The sequence below is a fragment of the Scyliorhinus torazame genome, chromosome 23 (assembly GCF_047496885.1).
Source record: "Scyliorhinus torazame isolate Kashiwa2021f chromosome 23, sScyTor2.1, whole genome shotgun sequence".
NCBI lineage: Eukaryota > Metazoa > Chordata > Chondrichthyes > Carcharhiniformes > Scyliorhinidae > Scyliorhinus > Scyliorhinus torazame.
Genome location: NC_092729.1, coordinates 64,451,882 through 64,471,525, shown reverse-complemented (window position 1 = coordinate 64,471,525; position 19,644 = coordinate 64,451,882).

The following is a 19,644-nucleotide window of genomic DNA, read 5'->3' as shown; positions in this document are numbered from 1 at the left end:
ACTCCAGGCCATCCCGGCCAGCCCACACACAGACTCTAGGCTACTCCCGGCCAGCCCACACACAGACTCCAGGCTACTCCCGGCCAGCCCACACACACACTCCAGGCCACTCCCGGCCAGCCCACACACACACTCCAGGCCACTCCCGGCCAGCCCACACACACACTCCAGGCCACTCCCGGCCAGCACACACACACACTCCAGGCCACTCCCGGACAGCCCACACACACACTCCAGGCAACTCTCGGGCAGCCCAAACACACTCCAGGCCACTCCCGGCCAGCCCACACACACACTCGAGGCCACTCCCGGCCAGCCCACACACAGACTCCAGGCCACTCCCGGCCAGCCCACACACACACTCCAGGCCACTCCCGGCCAGCCCACACACACACTCCAGGCCACTCCCGGCCAGCCGACACACACACTCCAGGCCACTCCCGGCCAGCCCACACACACACTCCAGGCCACTCCCGGACAGCCAACACACACACTCCAGGCCACTGCCGGCCCGCCCACACACACACTCCAGGCAAGGCCACTCCCGGCCAGCCCACACACACACATTCCAGGCCAGGCCACACCCGGTCAGCCCACACACACACTCCAGGCCACTCCCGGCCAGCCCACACACACACTCCAGGCCACTCCCGGCCAGCCCACACACACATTCCAGGCCACTCCCGGCCAGCCCATACACACATTCCAGGCCAGGCCACTCCCGGCCAGCCCACACACACACCAGGCCACTCCCGGCCAGCCCACACACACACTCCAGGCCACTCCCGGCCAGCCCACACACAGACTCCAGGCCACTCCCGACCAGCCCACACACACACTCCAGGCCACTCCCGGCCAGCCCACACACACACTCCAGGCCACTCCCGGCCAGCCCACACACACACTCCAGGCCACTCCCGGCCAGCCCACACACACACTCCAGGCCACTCCCGGCCAGCCGACACACACACTCCAGGCCACTGCCGGCCAGCCCACACACACACTCCAGGCAAGGCCACTCCCTGCCAGCCCACACACACACATTCCAGGCCAGGCCACTCCCGGTCAGCCCACACACACACTCCAGGCCACTCCCGGCCAGCCCACACACACACTCCAGGCCACTCCCGGTCAGCCCACACACACACTCCAGGCCACTCCCGGCCTGCCCACACACACACTCCAGGACACTCCCGGCCAGCCCACACGCACACTCCAGGCCACTCCCGGCCAGCCCACACTCACACTCCCGGCCAGCCCACACACACACTCCAGGCCACTCCAGGCCAGCCCACACAAACACTCCAGGTCACTCCCGGCCAGCCCACACGCACACTCCAGGCCGCTCCCGGCCAGCCCACACACACACTCCAGGCCACTCCCGGCCAGCCCACACTCACACTCCAGGCCACTCCCGGCCAGCCCACACACACACTCCAGGCCACTCCCGGCCAGCCCACACACACACTCCTGGCCACTCCCGGCCAGCTCACACACACACTCCAGGCCATACCCGGCCAGCCCACACACACACTCCAGGCCATACCCGGCCAGCCCACACACACACTCCAGGCCACTCCCGGCCAGCCCACACACACACTCCAGGCCGCTCCCGGCCAGCCCACACACACACTCCCGGCCACTCCCGGCCAGCCCACACGCACACTCCAGGCCACTCCCGGCCAGCCCACACACACACTCCAGGCCAGCCCACACACACACTCCTGGCCACTCCCGGGCAGCCCACACACACACTCCAGGCCACTTCCGGTCAGCTCACAGACACTCCTGGCCACTCCCGGGCAGCCCACACAAACACTCCACGCCACTCCCGGCCAGCCCACACACACAGTCCAGGCCAGGCCACTCCCGGCCAACCTGGTTATAACTCTATATGCTATTGGCAAAGTATTAGAAAGTGGGATTCAAATACTCAGGTGGTTGTTTTTGACCTGCCCAGTCCAGATGGACCGAATGGCCTTTCTGTGCTCTGGACCTCGATGACTCTATGATCCTAACATCCTTCTTTTCGGAGTCTCCGCCTCTATTGATCAAGTTAAATATTTTCTGAGGATTTTCCAATCTTATCACCATGACCTTCCATTGCAAAGTGTGGACATATCCCCGCTCCCTTCCTGTACTCTTTTTAAACTTCTCCCGTTTAGTTTACATTTCCTGTCCTCAGCCCTCCTCCCTAATGCATCACCCACACGACACTGATTTAAATTTACTTTCCCCGTGACCCTCCCTTTCACAGATCTGGGAACATGCTGCTGAAGATTGCTGCTCCCCTGCTCACTGTGTCATTGCTGAGTGTCTGTCATTTGTGAATGTTGAAATTCTTTCCATTGAAGCCTATCGCAGTGACTTGTATCTTGAAGAGCAATTGTCCTCATGTGGACCCCAAGTGAACATCAGTGTCTCCTCCCCTCCTGTCTGAATAACTATCATTCACCGCTTCTCTCTGCTTTCTGTTTCTTAGCCAATATCACATTCTCACTGTCACAGACCCTTTAATCCACGGCTTTGGGACTCGAGAACATCTCTAATAAATGACATTTGATCACAATATGTCCCAGTACATAAATTCATATCAGTTCCCTCATTAATCCTCCAGTTATTTTGAAATATAACTGCAATAACAACAGGCGATGTGATTTCCCACGAATATCGCCGTGTTTCTGGTCACATAACACCATTTCCTCGCGAAGGAGCAATATTCCTGTTGCCCACTCTGACCCCTAGAAATGTCCTGGTGACTAACATTATACTGACTGCTTTGTCACTCCAGGGTTTATCCCTCTCTCTCATTTTATAAACAGGATGGGACAGTGAAAATGCCCCAGTCCCCTGGAACCACTCAGATTTCAATGAGGATTGAGTATCAGGGTCAGTGTGTCCACTATTTCCACACTCCATCCCTCAGTCACTGTCACACAACCGACCCAGACCCGGCTAATCTTCTATTTCATTGTGATAGAAAAAGTGTTGGATTGAAAGGGGTTAAATGAACCTGTTTGTTTAGTGACTGTGATTAATGTCAGTCTCTATGGATCTAACCGTGTCACTGGAGGGTTTGTCTCTGCTATTAATAAGCGATTCCTTTCATTGTGTTATCCCAAACTGTCAGCGGGAGCGTCAATTCCAACACTGCCAGAGATCAGCGGCTCCAGAGAGACCGAGAGGAGGGATCAGAATCTGGGAACTGCCCACAGGAACGTTACAGCAATGGATCAGAGTCTGGGAACTACCCACAGGAACGTTACAGCAATGGATCAGAATCTGGGAACTGCCCACAGGAACGTTACAGCAATGGATCAGAGTCTGGGAACTACCCACAGGAACGTTACAGCAATGGATCAGAGTCTGGGAACTACCCACAGGAACGTTACAGCAATGGATCAGAATCTGGGAACTATCCACAGGAACGTTACAGCAATTGATCAGAATCTGGGAACTACCCACAGGAACGTTACAGCAATGGATCAGAATCTGGGAACTGCCCACAGGAACGTTACAGCAATGGATCAGAATCTGGGAACTATCCACAGCAACGTTACAGCAATGGATCAGAATCTGGGAACTACCCACAGGAACGTTACAGCAATGGACAGGGGTTTATCCGAGGGTATTTACTTTGTGTCTGACCAGTATTTACCATGGCGGATCTACGGCGCACTGATGATAATTCAAGCGGGTTACTATCCCCTCCTGGCTGTTGTCGGTGTCCCTGGTAAGTCTCACTATCCAGTTATTTATTGTATAAACCACTTTAAGTGTATTGTTGCTCTGGTCATTTGCATCTTGGAAAGATTGAATCCACGTTCTTCAGTTCAGAAGTTTGTGAGTTTTCAGGTCCAGGAGCAGAATGAGGCTATTTGGCCCCTCGCGTCTGCTCCGTCATTCGGTCTTGGCTGATCTCATCCTCGGCTTAACGCCGCCGCCCTGCCCATTGTCCAAAATTCTCACCCCATTCCCAATTCAAAATCTATATAACTGCTCCTTAAATTTACTCACTGTCCCAGCATGCCCCGCACTCTAGATCGCGAATTCCACAGGTTCACATCCCATTGGGAGAAGTAGTTTCTCCTCAGCTCTGATTCACATTTGCTGCCTGTTATCCTGAGATTCTGACCTCTCGTTCCAGAACGCCCCACAAGAGGAAGCATCCGCTCCACTTCCACTTCACCCACACCTTTTATCATCTTATAAACCACAATTGGATCTCTACTCCTTCTTAACAACTCTTTTGAAAAGACAAAGCCCTCATCTCTGAGGTCAGTCTAGTCAACCTCCTCTGATCTGCCTCTAAAGCCCCTACATCTTTCCTCAAATCAGGGGCCAGGACTGTGCAATACTCCAGGTGTAGTCTGACCAACATCTGGAATAGTGGGAATAACACTTCCTTACCTTGAAGCTCTGTGCCTTTATCTATAAATATCAACATCGATTCCAGTCACTGAGGTCATTCCCTATCCAGTGGCTCCACTCGCTCTCTGGTTAATATCGGAGGCTGATCACTATTCATTCTTCACCACTCTAGAGAGTACAGGAGCAGAGTGTGGGGCAAATCTGATATAACAAGGAGCTGGTTACAGAACGGTGCCACCTCCTTCAGCACGGCCTGGAGCCTGACACCAGGCTGTGGATGGTCCTGTCAAATCTGATATAACAAGGAGCTGGTTACAGAATGGTGTCGCCTCCTTCAGCACAGCCTGGAGCCTGACACCAGGCTGTGGATGGTCCTGTCAAATCTGATATAACACGGAGCTGGTTACAGAACGGTGTCACCTCCTTCAGCACGGCCTGGAGCCTGACACCAGGCTGTGGATGGTCCTGTCAAATCTGATACAACAAGGTGCTGGTTACAGAACGGTGTCACCTCCTTCAGCACGGACTGGAGCCTGACACCAGGCTGTGGATGGTCCTGTCAAATCTGATATAACAAGGTGCTGGTTACAGAACGGTGTCGCCTCCTTCAGCACGGCCTGGAGCCTGACACCAGGCTGTGGATGGTCCTGTCAAATCTGATATAACAAGGTGCTGGTTACAGAACGGTGTCGCCTCCTTCAGCACGGCCTGGAGCCTGACACCAGGCTGTGGATGGTCCTGTCAAATCTGTTAGAACAAGGAGCTGGTTACAGAACGGTGTCGCTTCCTTCAGCACGGCCTGGAGCCTGACACCAGGCTGTGGATGGTCCTGTCAAATCTGATATAACAAGGAGCTGGTTACAGAACGGTGTCAGCTCCTTCAGCACGGCCTGGGGACTGACACCAGGCTGTGGATGGTCCTGTCAAATCTGATATAACAAGGTGCTGGTTACAGAACGGTGTCGCCTCCTTCAGCACGGCCTGGAGCCTGACACCAGTCTGTGGATGGTCCTGTCAAATCTGATATAACAAGGAGCTGGTTACAGAACGGTGTCGCCTCCTTCAGCACGGCCTGGAGCCTGACACCAGGCTGTGGATGGTCCTGTCAAATCTGATATAACAAGGAGCTGGTTACAGAACGGTGTCGCCTCCTCCAGCACTGCCTGGAGCCTGACACCAGGCTGCGGATGGTCCTGTCAAATCTGATATAACACGGAGCTGGTTACAGAACGGTGTAGCCTCCTTCAGCACGGCCTGGATCCTGACACCAGGCTGTGGATGGTCCTGTCAAATCTGATATAACAAGGTGCTTGTTACAGAACGGTGTCACCTCCTTCAGCACGGCCTGGAGCCTGACACCAGGCTGTGGATGGTCCTGTCAAACTGACATAACAAGGTGCTGGTTACAGAACGGTGTCACCTCCTTCAGCACGGCCTGGAGCCTGACACCAGGTAGTGGATGGTCCTGTCCAATCTGATATAACAAGGTGCTGGTCACAGAACGGTGTCGCCTCCTTCAGCACGGCCTGGAGCCTGACACCAGGCTGTGGATGGTATGTCAAATCTGATATAACAAGGAGCTGGTTACAGAATGGTGTCGCCGCCTTCAGCACAGCCTGGAGCCTGACACCAGGCTGTGGATGGTCCTGTCAAATCTGATATAACAAGGAGCTGGTTACAGAACGGTGTCGCCTCCTTCAGCACGGCCTGGAGCCTGACACCAGGCTGTGGATGGTCCTGTCAAATCTGATATAACAAGGTGCTGGGTACAGAACGATGTCGCCTCCTGCAGAACGGCCTGGAGCCTGACACCAGGCTGTGGATGGTCCTGTAAAATCTTATATAACACGGAGATGATTACAGAACGGTGTAGCCTCCTTCAGCACGGCCTGGAGCCTGACACCAGGCTGTGGATGGTCCTATCAAATCTGATATAACAAGGTGCTTGTTACAAAACGGTGTCACCTCCTTCAGCACGGCCTGGAGCCTGACACCAGGCTGTGGATGGTCCTGTCAAATCTGATATAACAAGGTGCTGGTTACAGAACGGTGTCGCCTCCTTCAGCACGGCCTGGAGCCTGACACCAGGCTGTGGATGGTCCTGTCAAATCTGTTAGAACAAGGAGCTGGTTACAGAACGGTGTCGCTTCCTTCAGCACGGCCTGGAGCCTGACACCAGGCTGTGGATGGTCCTGTCAAATCTGATATAACAAGGAGCTGGTTACAGAACGGTGTCAGCTCCTTCAGCACGGCCTGGGGACTGACACCAGGCTGTGGATGGTCCTGTCAAATCTGATATAACAAGGTGCTGGTTACAGAACGGTGTCGCCTCCTTCAGCACGGCCTGGAGCCTGACACCAGTCTGTGGATGGTCCTGTCAAATCTGATATAACAAGGAGCTGGTTACAGAACGGTGTCGCCTCCTTCAGCACGGCCTGGAGCCTGACACCAGGCTGTGGATGGTCCTGTCAAATCTGATATAACAAGGAGCTGGTTACAGAACGGTGTCGCCTCCTCCAGCACTGCCTGGAGCCTGACACCAGGCTGCGGATGGTCCTGTCAAATCTGATATAACACGGAGCTGGTTACAGAACGGTGTAGCCTCCTTCAGCACGGCCTGGATCCTGACACCAGGCTGTGGATGGTCCTGTCAAATCTGATATAACAAGGTGCTTGTTACAGAACGGTGTCACCTCCTTCAGCACGGCCTGGAGCCTGACACCAGGCTGTGGATGGTCCTGTCAAACTGACATAACAAGGTGCTGGTTACAGAACGGTGTCACCTCCTTCAGCACGGCCTGGAGCCTGACACCAGGTAGTGGATGGTCCTGTCCAATCTGATATAACAAGGTGCTGGTCACAGAACGGTGTCGCCTCCTTCAGCACGGCCTGGAGCCTGACACCAGGCTGTGGATGGTATGTCAAATCTGATATAACAAGGAGCTGGTTACAGAATGGTGTCGCCGCCTTCAGCACAGCCTGGAGCCTGACACCAGGCTGTGGATGGTCCTGTCAAATCTGATATAACAAGGAGCTGGTTACAGAACGGTGTCGCCTCCTTCAGCACGGCCTGGAGCCTGACACCAGGCTGTGGATGGTCCTGTCAAATCTGATATAACAAGGTGCTGGGTACAGAACGATGTCGCCTCCTGCAGAACGGCCTGGAGCCTGACACCAGGCTGTGGATGGTCCTGTAAAATCTTATATAACACGGAGATGATTACAGAACGGTGTAGCCTCCTTCAGCACGGCCTGGAGCCTGACACCAGGCTGTGGATGGTCCTATCAAATCTGATATAACAAGGTGCTTGTTACAAAACGGTGTCACCTCCTTCAGCACGGCCTGGAGCCTGACACCAGGCTGTGGATGGTCCTGTCAAACTGACATAACAAGGTGCTGGTTACAGAACGGTGTCGCCTCCTTCAGCACGGCCTGGAGCCTGACACCAGGCTGTGGATGGTCCTGTCAAATCTGATAGAACAAGGATTTTTTACAGAACGGTGTCGCCTCCTTCAGCACGCCCTGGAGCCTGACACCAGGCTGTGGATGGTTCTGTCAAATCTGATGTAACACGGTGCTGGTTACAGAACGGTGTCACCTCCTTCAGCACGATCTGGAGCCTGACACCAGGCTGTGGATGGTCCTGTCAAATCTGATATAACAAGGAGCTTTTTACAGAACGGTGTCGCCTCCTTCAGCACGGCCTGGAGCTTGACACCAGGCTGTGGATGGTCCTGTCAAATCTGATACAACTAGGTGCTCGTTACAGAACGGTGTCGCCTCCTTCAGCACGGCCTGGAGCCTGAGACCAGGCTGTGGATGGGCCTGTCAAATCTGATATAACAAGGAGCTGGTTACAGAACGGTGTCGCCTCCTTCAGCACGGCCTGGAGCCTGACACCAGGCTGTGGATGGTCCTGTCAAATCTGATATAACAAGGAGCTGGTTACAGAACGGTGTCGCCTCCTTCAGCACGGCCTGGAGCCTGACACCAGGCTGTGGATGGTCCTGTCAAATCTGATATAACAAGGAGCTGTTTACAGAACGGTGTCGCCTCCTTCAGCACGGCCTGGAGCCTGACACCAGGCTGTGGATGGTCCTGTCAAACTGACATAACAAGGTGCTGGTTACAGAACGGTGTCACCTCCTTCAGCACGGCCTGGAGCCTGACACCAGGCTGTGGATGGTCCTGTCAAATCTGATACAACTAGGTGCTGGTTACAGAACGGTGTCGCCTCCTTCAGCACGGCCTGGAGCCTGACACCAGTCTGTGGATGGTCCTGTCAAATCTGATATAACACGGAGCTGGTTACAGAATGGAGTCGCCTCCTTCAGCACGACCTGGAGCCTGACTCCAGGCTGTGGATGGTCCTGTCAAATCTGATATAACACGGAGCTGGTTACAGAACGGTGTCACCTCCTTCAGCACGGCCTGGAGCCTGACACCAGGCTGTGGATGGTCCTGTCAAATCTGATATAACAAGGAGCTTTTTACAGAACGGTGTCGCCTCCTTCAGCACGGCCTGGAGCCTGACACCAGGCTGTGGATGGTCCTGTCAAAACGGATATAACAAGGAGCTGGTTACAGAACGGTGTCGCCTCCTTCAGCACGGCCTGGAGCCTGACACCAGGCTGTGGATGGTCCTGTCAAATCTGATATAACACGGTGCTGGTTACAGAACGGTGTCACCTCCTTCAGCACGGCCTGGAGCCTGACACCAGACTGTGGATGGTCCTGTCAAATCTGATATAACAAGGAGCTTTTTACAGAACGGTGTTGCCTCCTTCAGCACGGCCTGGAGCCTGACACCAGGCTGTGGATGGTCCTGTCAAATCTGATATAACAAGGAGCTGGTTACAGAACGGTGTCGCCTCCTTCAGCACGGCCTGGAGCCTGACACCAGGCTGTGGATGGTCCTGTCAAATCTGATATCACAAGGTGCTTGTTACAGAACGGTGTCACCTCCTTCAGCACGGCCTGTAGCCTGAAACCAGGCTGTGGATGGTCCTGTCAAACTGACATAACAAGGTGCTGGTTACAGAACGGTGTCACCTCCTTCAGCACGGCCTGGAGCCTGACACCAGGCTGTGGATGGTCCTGTCAAATCTGATATAACAAGGAGCTGTTTACAGAACGGTATCGCCTCCTTCAGCACGGCCTGGAGCCTGGCACCAGGCTGTGGATGGTCCTGTCAAATCTGATATAACAAGGTGCTTGTTACAGAACGGTGTCACCTCCTTCAGCACGGCCTGGAGCCTGACACAAGGCTGTGGATGGTCCTGTGAAATCTGATATAACACGGTGCTGGTTACAGAACGGTGTCACCTCCTCAGCACGGCCTGGAGCCTGACACCAGTCTGTGGATGGTCCTGTCAAATCTGATACAACTGGGTGCTGGTTACAGAACGGTGTCGCCTCCTTCAGCACGGCCTGGAGCCTGACCAGGCTGTGGATGGTCCTGTCAAATCTGATATAACAAGGAGCTGGTTACAGAACGGTGTCGCCTCCTTCAGCACGGCCTGGAGCCTGACACCAGACTGTGGATGGTCCTGTCAAATCTGATATAACACGGAGCTGGTTACAGAACGTTGTCACCTCCTTCAGCACGGCCTGGAGCCTGACACCAGGCTGTGGATGGTCCTGTCAAATCGGATATAACAAGGAGCTGGTTACAGAACGGTGACGCCTCCTTCAGCACGGCCTGGGGCCTGACACCAGGCTGTGGATGGTCCTGTCACATCTGAGATAACAAGGAGCTGGTTACAGAACGGTGTCGCCTCCTTCAGCACGGCCAGGGGCCTGACACCAGGCTGTGGATGCTCCTGTCAAATCTGATACTACAAGGAGCTGGTTACAGAACGGTGTCGCCTCCTTCAGCACGGCTTGGAGCTTGACACCAGGCTGTGGATGGTCCTGTCAAATCTGATATAACAAGGTGCTGGTTACAGAACGATGTCGCCTCCTGCAGCACGGCCTGGAGCCTGACACCAGGCTGTGGATGGTCCTGTCAAATCTTATATAACACGCAGCTGATTACAGAACGGTGTAGCCTCCTTCAGCACGGCCTGGAGCCTGACACCAGACTGTGGATGGTCCTGTCAAATCTTATATAACACGCAGTTGATTACAGAACGGTGTAGCCTCCTTCAGCACGGCCTGGAGCCTGACACCAGGCTGTGCATGATCCTGTCAAATCTGATATAACAAGGTGCTTGTTACAGAACAGTGTCATCTCCTTCAGCACGGCCTGGAGCCTGACACCAGGCTGTGGATGGTCCTGTCAAATCTGATAGAACAAGGAGCTTTTTACAGAACGGTGTCGCCTCCTTCAGCACGGCCTGGAGCCTGACACCAGGCTGTGGATGGTCCTGTCAAATCTGATATAACACGGTGCTGGTTACAGAACGGTGTCACCTCCTTCAGCACGGCCTGGAGCCTGACACCAGACTGTGGATGGTCCTGTCAAATCTGATATAACAAGGAGCTTTTTACAGAACGGTGTTGCCTCCTTCAGCACGGCCTGGAGCCTGAAACCAGGCTGTGGATGGTCCTGTCAAATCTGATACAACAAGGTGCTGGTTACAGAACGGTGTCACCTCCTTCAGCACGGACTGGAGCCTAACACCAGGCTGTGGATGGTCCTGTCAAATCTGATATAACAAGGTGCTGGTTACAGAACGGTGTCGCCTCCTTCAGCACGGCCTGGAGCCTGACACCAGGCTGTGGATGGTCCAGTCAAATCTGATATAACAAGGAGCTTTTTACAGGACGGTGTCGCCTCCTTCAGCACGGCCTGGAGCCTGAAACCAGGCTGTGGATGGTCCTGTCAAATCTGATACAACAAGGTGCTGGTAACAGAACGGTGTCACCTCCTTCAGCTCGGACTGGAGCCTAACACCAGGCTGTGGATGGTCCTGTCAAATCTGATATAACAAGGTGCTGGTTACAGAACGGTGTCACCCCCTTCAGCACGGCCTGGAGCCTGACACCAGGCTGTGGATGGTCCTGTCAAATCTGATAGAACAAGGAGCTGGTTACAGAACGGTGTCGCCTCCTTCAGCACGGCCTGGAGCCTGACACCAGGCTGTGGATGGTGCTGTCAAATCTGATATAACAAGGAGCTGGTTACAGGACGCTGTCACCTCCTTCAGCACGGCCTGGAGCCTGACACCAGGCTGTGGATGGTCCTGTCAAATCTGATACAACAAGGAGCTGGTTACAGAACGGTGTCGCCTCCTTCAGCACGGCCTGGAGCCTGACACCAGGCTGTGGATGGTCCTGTCAAATCTGATATAACAAGGTGCTTGTTACAGAACGGTGTCACCTCCATCAGCACGGCCTGTAGCCTGACACCAGGCTGTGGATGGTCCTGTCAAATCTGATATAACAAGGTGCTTGTTACAGAACGGTGTCACCTCCTTCAGCACGGCCTGGGGCCTGACACCAGTTTGTGGATGGTCCTGTCAAATCTGATATAACACGGTTCTGGTTACAGAACGGTGTCACCTCCTTCAGCACGGCCTGGAGCCTGACACCAGTCTGTGGATGGTCCTGTCAAATCTGATATAACACGGAGCTGGTTACAGAATGGAGTCGCCTCCTTCAGCACGACCTGGAGCCTGACACCAGGCTGTGGATGGTCCTGTCAAATCTGATATAACACGGAGCTGGTTACAGAACGGTGTCACCTCCTTCAGCACGGCCTGGAGCCTGACACCAGGCTGTGGATGGTCCTGTCAAATCTGATATAACAAGGAGCTTTTTACAGAACGGTGTCGCCTCCTTCAGCACGGCCTGGAGCCTGACACCAGGCTGTGGATGGTCCTGTCAAAACGGATATAACAAGGAGCTGGTTACAGAACGGTGTCGCCTCCTTCAGCACGGCCTGGAGCCTGACACCAGGCTGTGGATGGTCCTGTCAAATCTGATATAACACGGTGCTGGTTACAGAACGGTGTCACCTCCTTCAGCACGGCCTGGAGCCTGACACCAGACTGTGGATGGTCCTGTCAAATCTGATATAACAAGGAGCTTTTTACAGAACGGTGTTGCCTCCGTCAGCACGGCCTGGAGCCTGAAACCAGGCTGTGGATGGTCCTGTCAAATCTGATACAACAAGGTGCTGGTTACAGAACGGTGTCACCTCCTTCAGCACGGACTGGAGCCTAACACCAGGCTGTGGATGGTCCTGTCAAATCTGATATAACAAGGTGCTGGTTACAGAACGGTGTCGCCTCCTTCAGCACGGCCTGGAGCCTGACACCAGGCTGTGGATGGTCCTGTCAAATCTGATATAACAAGGAGCTGGTTACAGAACGGTGTCGCCTCCTTCAGCACGGCCTGGGGCCTGACACCAGGCTGTGGATGGTCCTGTCAAATCTGATATAACAAGGAGCTGGTTACAGAACGGTGTCGCCTCCTTCAGCACGGCCTGGGGCCTGACACCAGGCTGTGGATTGTCCTGTCAAATCTGAAATAACAAGGAGCTGGTTACAGAACGGTGTCGCCTCCTTCAGCACGGCCAGGGGCCTGACACCAGGCTGTGGATGGTCCTATCAAATCTGATACTACAAGGAGCTGGTTACAGAACGGTGTCGCCTCCTTCAGCACGGCCTGGAGCCTGACACCAGGTTGTGGATGGTCCTGTCAAATCTTATATAACACGCAGCTGATTACAGAATGGTGTAGCCTCCTTCAGCACGGCCTGGAGCCTGAGACCAGGCTGTGCATGATCCTGTCAAATCTGATATAACAAGGTGCTTGTTACAGAACGGTGTCACCTCCTTCAGCACGGCCTGGAGCCTGACACCAGGCTGTGGATGGTCCTGTCAAATCTGATAGAACAAGGAGCTTTTTACAGAACGGTGTCGCCTCCTTCAGCACGGCCTGGAGCCTGACACCAGGCTGTGGATGGTCCTGTCAAATCTGATATAACACGGTGCTGGTTACAGAACGGTGTCATCTCCTTCAGCACGATCTGGAGCCTGACACCAGGCTGTGGATGGTCCTGTCAAATCTGATATAACAAGGAGCTTTTTACAGAACGGTGTCGCCTCCTGCAGCACGGCCTGGAGCCTGACACCAGGCTGTGGATGGTCCTGTCAAATCTGATACAACAAGGTGCTGTTTACAGAACGGTGTCGCCTCCTTCAGCACGGCCTGGAGCCTGACACCAGGCTGTGGATGGTCCTGTCAAATCTGATAGAACAAGGAGCTGGTTACAGAACGGTGTCGCCTCCTTCAGCACGGCCTGGAGCCTGACACCAGGCTGTGGATGGTGCTGTCAAATCTGATATAACAAGGAGCTGGTTACAGAACGCTGTCACCTCCTTCAGCACGGCCTGGAGCCTGACACCAGGCTGTGGATGGTCCTGTCAAATCTGATATAACAAGGAGCTGGTTACAGCACGGTGTCACCTCCTTCAGCACGGCCTGGAGCCTGACACCAGGCTGTGGATGGTCCTGTCAAATCTGATACAACAAGGAGCTGGTTACAGAACGGTGTCACCTCCTTCAGTACGGCCTGGAGCCTGACACCAGGCTGTGGATGGTCCTGTCAAATCTGATAGAACAAGGAGCTGGTTACAGAACGGTGTCGCCTCCTTCAGCACGGCCTGGAGCCTGACACCAGGCTGTGGATGGTCCTGTCAAAACTGATATAACTAGGAGCTGGTTACAGAACTGTGTCGCCTCCTTCAGCACGGCCTCGAGCCTGACACCAGGCTGTGGATGGTCCTGTCAAATCTGATATAACAAGGAGCTGGTTACAGAACGGTGTCGCCTCCTTCAGCACGGCCTGGAGCCTGACACCAGTCTGTGGATGGTCCTGTCAAATCTGATATAACAAGGAGCTAGTTACAGAACGGTGTCGCCTCCTTCAGCACGGTCTAGATCCTGAGACCAGGCTGTGGATGGTCCTGTCAAATCTGATATAACAAGGTGCTTGTTACAGAACGGTGTCGCCTCCTTCAGCACGGCCTGTAGCCTGACACCAGGCTGTGGATGGTCCTGTCAAACTGACATAACAAGGTGCTGGTTACAGAACGGTGTCACCTCCTTCAGCACGGCCTGGAGCCTGACACCAGGCTGTGGATGGTCCTGTCAAATCTGATATAACAAGGAGCTGTTTACAGAACGGTGTCGCCTCCTTCAGCACGGCCTGGAGCCTGGCACCAGGCTGTGGATGGTCCTGTCAAATCTGATATAACACGGTGCTGGTTACAGAACGGTGTCACCTCCTTCAGCACGGCCTGGAGCCTGACACCAGGCTGTGGATGGTCCTGTCAAATCTGATATAACAAGGAGCTGGTTACAGAATGGTGTCGCCTCCTTCAGCACAGCCTGGAGCCTGACACCAGGCTGTGGATGGTCCTGTCAAATCTGATATAACACGGAGCTGGTTACAGAACGGTGTCACCTCCTTTAGCACCGCCTGGAGCCTGACACCAGGCTGTGGATGGTCCTGTCAAATCTGATATAACAAGGAGCTTTTTACAGAACGGTGTCGCCTCCTTCAGCACGGCCTGGAGCCTGACACCAGGCTGTGGATGGTCCTGTCAAATCTTATATAACACGCAGCTGATTACAGAACGGTGTAGCCTCCTTCAGCACGGCCTGGAGCCTGACACCAGGCTGTGCATGATCCTGTCAAATCTGATATAACAAGGTGCTTGTTACAGAACGGTGTCACCTCCTTCAGCACGGCCTGGAGCCTGACACCAGGCTGTGGATGGTTCTGTCAAATCTGATAGAACAAGGAGCTTTTTACAGAACGGTGTCGCCTCCTTAAGCACGGCCTGGAGCCTGACACCAGGCTGTGGATGGTCCTGTCAAATCTGATATAACACGGTGCTGGTTACAGAACGGTGTCACCTCCTTCAGCACGATCTGGAGCCTGACATCAGGCTGTGGATGGTCCTGTCAAATCTGATATAACAAGGAGCTTTTTACAGAACGGTGTCGCCTCCTTCAGCACGGCCTGGAGCCTGAAACCAGGCTGTGGATGGTCCTGTCAAATCTGATACAACAAGGTGCTGGTTACAGAACGGTGTCACCTCCTTCAGCACGGACTGGAGCCTAACACCAGGCTGTGGATGGTCCTGTCAAATCTGATATAACAAGGTGCTGGTTAAAGAACGGTGTCGCCTCCTTCAGCACGGCCTGGAGCCTGACACCAGGCTGTGGATGGTCCAGTCAAATCTGATATAACAAGGAGCTTTTTACAGAACGGTGTCGCATCCTTCAGCACGGCCTGGAGCCTGAAACCAGGCTGTGGATGGTCCTGTCAAATCTGATACAACAAGGTGCTGGTTACAGAACGGTGTCACCTCCTTCAGCACGGACTGGAGCCTAACACCAGGCTGTGGATGGTCCTGTCAAATCTGATATAACAAGGTGCTGGTTACAGAACGTTGTCGCCTCCTTCAGCACGGCCTGGAGCCTGACACCAGGCTGTGGATGGTCCAGTCAAATCTGATACAACAAGGAGCTGGTTACAGAACGGTGTCGCCTCCTTCAGCACGGCCTGGAGCCTGACACCAGGCTGTTGATGGTCCAGTCAAATCTGATATAACAAGGTGCTGGTTACAGAACGGTGTCGCCTCCTTCAGCACGGCCTGGAGCCTGACACCAGGCTGTGGATGGTCCTGTCACATCTGAAAGAACAAGGAGCTGGTTACAGAACGGTGTCGCCTCCTTCAGCACGGCCTGGAGCCTGACACCAGGCTGTGGATGGTGCTGTCAAATCTGATATAAGAAGGAGCTGGTTATAGAACGGTATCGCCTCCTTCAGCAAGGCCTGGAGCCTGACACCAGGCTGTGGATGGTCCTGTCAAATCTGATATAACTAGGAGCTGGTTACAGAACGGTGTCGCCTCCTTCAGCACGGCCTGGAGCCTGACACCAGGCTGTGGATGGTCCTGTCAAATCTGATACAACAAGGAGCTGGTTACAGAACGGTGTCGCCTCCTTCAGCACGGCCTGGAGCCTGACACCAGGCTGTGGATGGTCCTGTCAAATCTGTTACAACAAGGAGCTGGTTACAGAACTGTGTCGCCTCCTTCAGCACGGCCTGGAGCCTGACACCGGGCTGTGGATGGTCCTGTCAAATCTGATATAACAAGGAGCTGGTTACAGAACGGTGTCGCCTCCTTCAGCATGGACTGGGGCCTGACACCAGGCTGTGGATGCTCCTGTCAAATCTGATACTACAAGGAGCTGGTTACAGAACGGTGTCGCATCCTTCAGCACGGCCTGGAGCCTGACACCAGGCTGTAGATGGTCCTGTCAAATCTGATATAACAATGTGCTGGTTCCAGAACGATGTCGCCTCCTTCAGCACGGCCTGGAGCCTGACACCAGGCTGTGGATGGTCCTGTCGAATCTCATATAACACGGAGCTGGTTACAGAACGGTGTAGCCTCCTTCAGCACGGCCTGGAGCCTGACACCAGGCTGTGGATGGTCCAGTCAAATCTGATATAACAAGGTGCTTGTTACAGAACAGTGTCACATCCTTCAGCACGGCCTGGAGCCTGACACCAGGCTGTCGATGGTCCTGTCAAACTGACATAACAAGGTGCTGGTTACAGATCGGTGTCACCTCCTTCAGCACGGCCTGGAGCCTTACACCAGGCTGTGTATGGTCCTGTCAAATCTGATATAACAAGGAGCTGGTTACAGAACGGTGTCGCTTCCTTCAGCACGGCCTGGAGCCTGACACCAGGCTGTGGATGGTCCTGTCAAATCTGATATAACAAGGTGCTTGTTACAGAAAGGTGTCACCTCCTTCAGCACGGCCTGGAGCCTGGCACCAGGCTGTGGATGGTCCTGTCAAATCTGATATAACAAGGAGCTGGTTACAGAATGGTGTCGCCTCCTTCAGCACGGCCTGGAGCCTGACACCAGGCTGTGGATGGTCCTGTCAAATCTGATATAACACGGAGCTGGTTACAGAACGGTGTCACCTCCTTCAGCACGGCATGGAGCCTGACACTAGGCTGTGGATGGTCCTGTCAAATTTGATATAACAAGGCGCTTTTTACAGAACGGTGTCGCCTCCTTCAGCACGGCCTGGAGCCTGAAACCAGGCTGTGGATGGTCCTGTCAAATCTGATATAACAAGGAGCTGGTTACAGAACGGTGTCACCTCCTTCAGTACGGCCTGGAGCCTGACACCAGGCTGTGGATGGTCCTGTCAAATCTGATATAACTAGGAGCTGGTTACAGAACGGTGTCGCCTCCTTCAGCACGGCCTGGAGCCTGACACCAGGCTGTGGATGGTCCTGTCAAATCTGATATAACAAGGTGCTGGTTACAGAACGGTGTCGCCTCCTTCAGCACGGCCTGCAGCCTGACACCAGGCTGTGGATGGTCCTGTCAAATCTGATATAACAAGGAGCTGGTTGCAGAACTGTGTCACCTCCTTCAGCACGGCCTGGGGCCTGACACCAGGCTGTGGATGCTCCTGTCAAATCTTATACTACAAGGAGCTGGTTACAGAACGGTGTCGCCTCCTTCAGCACGGCCTGGAGCCTGACACCAGGCTGTGGATGGTCCTGTCAAATCTGATATAACAAGGTGCTGGTTACAGAACGATGTCGCCTCCTTCAGCACGGACTGGAACCTGACACCAGGCTGTGGATGGTCCTGTCAAATCTTATATCACACGGAGCTGGTTACAGAACGGTGTAGCCTCCTTCAGCACGGCCTGGAGCCTGACACCAGGCTGTGGATGGTCCTGTCAAATCTGATACAACAAGGTGCTTGTTACAGAACGGTGTCACATCCTTCAGCACGGCCTGGAGCCTGACACCAGACTGTGGATGGTCCTGTCAAACTGACATAACAAGGTGCTGGTTACAGAACGGTGTCACCTCCTTCAGCACGGCCTGGAGTCTGACACAGGCTGTGGATGGTCCTGTCAAATCTGATATAACAAGGTGCTTGTTACAGAACGGTGTCACCTCCTTCAGCACGGCCTGGAGCCTGACACCAGGCTGTGGCTGGTCCTGTTAAATCTGATACAACAAGGAGCTGGTTACAGAACGGTGTCACCTCCTTCAGCACGGCCTGGAGCATGACACCAGGCTGTGGATGGTCCTGTCAAATCTGATAGAACAAGGAGCTTTTACAGATCGGTGTCGCCTCCTTCAGCACGGCCTGGAGCCTGACACCAGGCTGTGGATGGTCCTGTCAAATCTGATATAACACGGAGCTGGTTACAGAACTGTGTCACCTCCTTCAGCACGGCCTATAGCCTGACACCAGGCTGTGGGTGGTCCTGTCAAATCTGATATAACAAGGTGCTAGTTACAGAACGGTGTCGCCTCCTTCAGCACGGCCTGGAGCCTGACACCAGGCTGTGGATGGTCCTGTCAAATCTGATATAAGGAGCTGGTTACAGAACGGTGTCACCTCCTTCAGCACGGCCTGGAGCCTGACTCCAGGCTGTGGATGGTCCTGTCAAATCTGGTATAACAAGGAGCTGGTTACAGAATGGTGTCGCCTCCTTCAACACAGCCTGGAGCCTGACACCAGGCTGTGGATGGTCCTGTCAAATCTGATATAACACGGAGCTGGTTACAGAACTGTGTCGCCTCCTTCAGCACGGCCTGGAGCCTGACACCAGGTTGTGGATGGTCCTGTCAAATCTTATATAACACGCAGCTGATTACAGAATGGTGTAGCCTCCTTCAGCACGGCCTGGAGCCTGAGACCAGGCTGTGCATGATCCTGTCAAATCTGATATAACAAGGTGCTTGTTACAGAACGGTGTCACCTCCTTCAGCACGGCCTGGAGCCTGACACCAGGCTGTGGATGGTCCTGTCAAATCTGATAGAACAAGGAGCTTTTTACAGAACGGTGTCGCCTCCTTCAGCACGGCCTGGAGCCTGACACCAGGCTGTGGATGGTCCTGTCAAATCTGATATAACACGGTGCTGGTTACAGAACGGTGTCACCTCCTTCAGCACGATCTGGAGCCTGACACCAGGCTGTGGATGGTCCTGTCAAATCTGATATAACAAGGAGCTTTTTACAGAACGGTGTCGCCTCCTGCAGCACGGCCTGGAGCCTGACACCAGGCTGTGGATGGTCCTGTCCAATCTGATACAACAAGGGGCTGTTTACAGAACGGTGTCGCCTCCTTCAGCACGGCCTGGAGCCTGACACCAGGCTGTGGATGGTCCTGTCAAATCTGATAGAACAAGGAGCTGGTTACAGAACGGTGTCGCCTCCTTCAGCACGGCCTGGAGCCTGACACCAGGCTGTGG